The following is a 6000-nucleotide window of genomic DNA, read 5'->3' as shown; positions in this document are numbered from 1 at the left end:
TCTAATGATGCCAGAATCTAAAGCAGGAAGCTGAGAACGGCTAATCTAAGAATAAATAGAGCCCCATTTAAAGAGTTTAATCAAATATTTATCAGTGGAGGAAGGAACTGCAGATGCTGGTTTAAACCGAAGGTAGACACACACACACACACACACTGCTGAAGTACTGTAACTCAGCAGGACAGGCAGCATCTCTGGAGAGAAGGAATGGGTGACATTTCGGATCAGGACCGAGTCTGAAGAAGGGTCTCGACCCGAAGTGTCACCCAATTCCTTCTCTCCACAGATGCTGCTGCCTGTTACTGAGTTACTCCAGCTTTTTGTGTCGACCTTCAATTATGTATTCGTCCAGTTTGGAATCTTTTGTCCTGATTACATTGTTTTCTGTTTAAATTAAATCTTTATTTTCATTCATGTTTTTGCCCGTTACGATTCTAAACGGAACATTTACTGATGAGGCGTTGCCATGGAGACTGGCCAAACATTCCGGCGGGCTCTTGGTTGCGAGTGGTCAGTTGGTCAGCGATGATCATTATTTACGTGTCCTTTGCCATGCTCTTCTTCATGTTCATTCATAAAGTTAACGCCTTGCAGCGAAAGTTAGCCGCCCGCGCCGCTGAGAGCCAATGGTCTTGCGCCGGCACGTCGGGACATCTGAGCAGTGGGTCAAGGGGAGTGGACGGAGAGGAGTGGACCGAGGAGAGTGGGCCGAGTGGCCTGGGCCAAGAGGTTGGACAATGAGCGTCCGTCCGGCCATTGATGATGAGGACGGGGCTGTGAGGAGCAAGTCTTCACCGTGCAGATATTCAGACGAGGATCCTTGAAGAGCAATGAATGGCAGACACAACCGCAACTGTCTTCCACACGGGAATGTCGACCATCCCTGGAATTGGGAAGCCAGAATTGAAAGCAGCGCTTCATTTACGTTTGACGTTGGCTCCTGGTCACACTGACAACTTCCTCTTCACCAGACAGTTTGGAAATTCCCTGAGAGACACATGTCATCTCTCAGATGTTTGGAAACGGGACGAATGATTTATAAAACAATGTGTGTGTGTGATCGGCTCGACACAACCTCACGTTTCTGCAAATGAGCGATATTTACTGATGGTTGTATTTTGTTCCCCAATAAATAGCATTAGACTTTAGAACGCAGACTAGGAAACACGTTTTCACCCAGAGAGTTGTGAGTCTGTGGAATTCTCTGCCTCAAAGGGCGGTGGAGGCAGGTTCTCTGGATGCTTTCAAGAGAGAGCTAGATAGGGCTCTTAAAAATAGCGGAGTCAGGGGGTATGGGGAGAAGGCAGGAATGGGGTACTGATTGGGGATCTGCCACAGAAGGCAGTGGAGGCCAATTCACTGGATGTGTTCAAGAGAGAGTTAGATTTAGCTCTAAGTGCTAACGGAATCAAGGGATATGGGGATTCTGGATGATCAGCCATGATCATATTGAATGGCGGTGCTGGCTTGAAGGGCCGGTGGGACAAAGAGCCTGTTCCCTCGCTGTATCTCTAAACAAAACTAAAGTGTGAGTGGGAACTGTGGAAAGGTTAGGCTGCCGTGTTCCTATCACTGGATACTTGCAGGCAGCTCGGCGTCAATGTTTGCCTTCCACAGAACGTTGCAGATAAGGGAGTGAAAGTTCACTGTGTCTCCAGCTCAGCAAATGCCACCGACATATTTATGTTGCTGTAAACTGGCTTGTTGTTAATAATCCACTAAACCCCCTGCTACATGGCCGTGCAAAATACACCCTGGACAGAGAATTAATGAATGACTACGTTTATTGGCCAAGTATTCACATACAAGGAATTTGCCTTGGTGCTCCGCCCGCAAGTGACAATGTATTGATGATATCGTCTTGTACAGATGGGGTATTGTACATTATTGAGGGTTTAGTTTGGAGATACAGCACGGAAACAGGCCCTTCGGCCCACCCTGTCCGTGCCGTCCGTTCACACTAGTTCTATGTTTTCCCACCCCCCCGGTGTAGTGTATGGCCACATGTATCAAGGTACAATTAACAGCAAAGATAGACACAAAACGCTGAAGTAACTCCGCGGGACAGGTAGCAGCGCTGGAGAGAAGGAATAGGAAGGAACTGCAGATGCAGGTTCACACTAGGAAGGGTCTTGACCTAAAACGTCACCCATTCCTTCTCTCCAGAGACGCTGCCTGTCCCGCTGAGTTCTGTCTCCTGGATAGAGAACTGGCTGGCAAACAGGAAGCAAAGAGTAGGAATAAACGGGTCCTTTTCACAATGGCAGGCAGTGACTAGTGGGGTACCGCAAGGCTCAGTGCTGGGACCCCAGCTATTTACAATATATATTAATGATCTGGATGAGGGAATTGAAGGCAATATCTCCAAGTTTGCGGATGACACTAAGCTGGGGGGCAGTGTTAGCTGTGAGGAGGATGCTAGGAGACTGCAAGGTGACTTGGATAGGCTGGGTGAGTGGGCAAATGTTTGGCAGATGCAGTATAATGTGGATAAATGTGAGGTTCTCCATTTTGGTGGCAAAAACAGGAAAGCAGACTATTATCTAAATGGTGGCCGATTAGGAAAAGGGGAGATGCAGCGAGACCTGGGTGTCATGGTACACCAGTCATTGAAAGTAGGCATGCAGGTGCAGCAGGCAGTGAAGATAGCGAATGGTATGTTAGCTTTCATAGCAAAAGGATTTGAGTATAGGAGCAGGGAGGTTCTACTGCAGTTGTACAGGGTCTTGGTGAGACCACACCTGGAGTATTGCGTACAGTTTTGGTCTCCAAATCTGAGGAAGGACATTATTGCCATAGAGGGAGTGCAGAGAAGGTTCACCAGACTGATTCCTGGGATGTCAGGACTGTCTTATGAAGAAAGACTGGATAGACTTGGTTTATACTCTCTAGAATTTAGGAGATTGAGAGGGGATCTTATAGAAACTTACAAAATTCTTAAGGGGTTGGACAGGCTAGATGCAGGAAGATTGCTCCCGATGTTGGGGAAGTCCAGGACAAGGGGTCACAGCTTAAGGATAAGGGGGAAATCCTTTAAAACCGATATGAGAAGAACTTTTTTCACACAGAGAGTGGTGAATCTCTGGAACTCTCTGCCACGGAGGGTAGTCGAGGCCAGTTAATTGGCTATATTTAAGAGGGAGTTAGATGTGGCCCTTGTGGCTAAGGGGATCAGAGGGTATGGAGAGAAGGCAGGTACGGGATACTGAGTTGGATGATCAGCCATGATCATATTGAATGGCGGTGCAGGCTCGAAGGGCCGAATGGCCTACTCCTGCACCTAATTTCTATGTTTCTATGTTTCTATGTCACTCCACATTTTGTGTCTGTCTTTGTTATTGTACCTTGATTCACGTAACAATAAACTATAATATTCGGTGTAAGCAGTTCCTTGGGATCCTCTGTCCAGGGGATAAGTTTGTGTTTGTGTGTTGGTTCATTCTGGTTAATAGACAATAGGTGCAGGAGTAGAGGCCATTCGGCCCATCGAGCCAGCACCACAATTCAATGTGATCATGGCTGATCATCCCCAATCAGTACCCCGTTCCTGCCTTCTCCCCATATCCCCTGACTCCGCTATTTTTAAGAGCCCTATCTAGCTCTCTCTTGAAAGTATCCAGAGAACCTGCCTCCACCACCCTCTGAGGCAGAGAATTCCACAGACTCACAACTCTCTGTGAGAAAAAGTGTTTCCTCATCTCCGTTCTAAATGGCCAACCCATTATTCTTAAACTGTGTGTGTCCCCTGGTTCTGGACTCCCCCAACATCGGGAACATATTTCCTGCCTCTAGCGTGTCCAAACCCTTAATAGTTTTATATGTTTCAATGAGAAACCCTCTCATCCTTCTAAACTCCAGAGTGTACAAGCCCAGTGCACACAACCGCCAGACAACAGTCGCTTGCCTTTAATTCAAGTTTCCGTGCAAGTGATTGTGTGTCGCGACTGTCGGCAGACCGATTACCCTCCGGGGGTCAATAAGGTGGTATTGTATAGTATCGGGCACATCATCAGGTGGACACGTCACCCTGTGTTGCTGCTGACTGTCTCAGCGAGAATGTAGCGAGTGAGAGGCTGACCTTTACCTACATGTTAATCCTTGCACTCATCGCCGAGTCTCGGCCGACACACCCAGAGAAACATGTAGACATCGCCCCGAAAATATGTGGCCTCCGCCCAGTCAAAGCTCATTAACAGCGCAGTAGATCCACTGATGGGTCGTTACACTTGGAGCCGTGGGCAGGAAGGGGGGGAGACACTAATCACACACATTCCAGCCTGGTCTCCGTTGTATCGTGCTGTATTGTGCTGTGATTCCCCGCACCGCCTCTCACCACAGCAATGGCCGATCTGTTCTCCCTCTCCACCCCCCTCTACCACTCTCAGTCTCTTTCCATCCCCCTCTCTCCCCCCCCCTGTCCCCCCCACCCTCTCTCTCATCCCCCCCCTGTCCCCCCCTCTCTCTCCCCCCACCCCCCTCTCTCCCCCCCTCTCTCTCCCCCCTCTCTCTCCCCCCCTCCCTCTCCCCCCCCCCCTCTCTTCCCCCCCCCCCCCCCCTCTCTTCCCCCCCCCCCATCTCTGTCCCCCCTCTCCCTCCCCCCTCTCTCCCTAGTGTGTGTGTAGGCTAGTGTTAGCGTGCGGGGATCGCTGGTTGGTGCAGTCTCGATGGGCCGAAGGGCCTATTTCCGTGCTGTATCTCTAAAGCACTGGAGCTGTAAAGGTGGGCGCGCTGTTATCTTGAGGTTTGGTCGGGAGCTGCTCTCTCCCAGTTGTTAGAGAGAGGGAGAGAGAAACTGATTGGGGATGATCAGCCATGATCACATTGAATGGCGGTGCTGGCTCGAAGGGCTGAATGGCCTCTACTCCTGCACCTATTGTCCTGTTTCTGTGTTCCTTTGCCCCCTTTGCTCATCGGGTCAGGACCACTAATGTCCCTCACAACCGTTCCCAGAGGCAGCGAGCAGGCGACTGGCTGATGGATGGATGGGGGGGGCTGAGCAAAGAAATGAATACACATCTTGCTGATTCACAATTAGTCATCCATCTTGTGAAGAGGGGGAATTTACACATGTCGCAATAACTCAGTAATAAGGAAGAGAGTCACGGCCGAAACTGCAATAAAGTCTTGCTCTTTGACATGTTTTCAAATCAATTTCCTAGGGTTCTCTCTCTCTCTCTCTCTCTCTCTGTCTATCATTATCACTCTATTCTTCTCTCTTTCATTCTCTCGCACACTCATCTATCTCAATCCTCCCTCCCTCTCTCTCCCTCCCTCTCCCTCCCCCTCTCCCTCCCTCTATCTCCCTCCTCCCCCTCCCCCTCCCTCTCCCTCTCCCTCTCCCTCTCCCTCTCCCTCCCTCTCCCTCCCCGTCTCCCTCCCTCTCCCTATCCCCTCTCCCCCCTCTCTCTCTCTCTCTCCCCTCTCCCCTCCTCCCTCTCCCTCCCCCTCTCCCTCTCCCTCTCCCTCGCCCCTCCCCGCCTCTCTCCCTCTCCTCTCCCTCCCCCCTCTCCCTCTCCCTCTCCCTCTCCCTCCCCCTCCCCCTCTCCCTCTCCCTCCCCCTCCTCCCTCTCCCCTCCCCTCAAATCCTCTCCCCCTCTCCCTCTCCCTCTCGTCCCTCCCTCCCCTCTCCCTCTCCCTCTCCCTCACCCCCCCCTCCCCTCTCCCTCTCCCTCTCTCGCCACCCCGCCTCTCCCTCTGCGCCCCACCTCCCTCCCCCTCGACCCCCTCCCCAGCCTCCCCGCTATCGTCCCTCCCCCTCTCCCCTCAGGTCCTCTCACCCCCCCTCCCCCTCCCCCTGACCCCCCCCCCTCTGCCCCTTCCCCCTAACCGTCCTCTCCCTCCCCCCTCCTCCCTCTCCCCTCGTCTCTCACTCTCTCCCCCTCTCTTTTAGAACACAGCACAGGAAAAGGCCCTTCGACCCACAACGTCTGTGCTGGACATGACACCGTTCAACTAATTTCCTCTGCCTGCATGTGATCCATATCCCTCCATTCCCTGCGT

This window comes from Amblyraja radiata, chromosome 24, assembly GCF_010909765.2.
Source record: "Amblyraja radiata isolate CabotCenter1 chromosome 24, sAmbRad1.1.pri, whole genome shotgun sequence".
Classification (NCBI taxonomy): Eukaryota; Metazoa; Chordata; class Chondrichthyes; order Rajiformes; family Rajidae; genus Amblyraja; species Amblyraja radiata.
The sequence above is the reverse complement of the archived record's forward strand: the minus strand, read 5'-3'. Positions refer to the sequence as shown.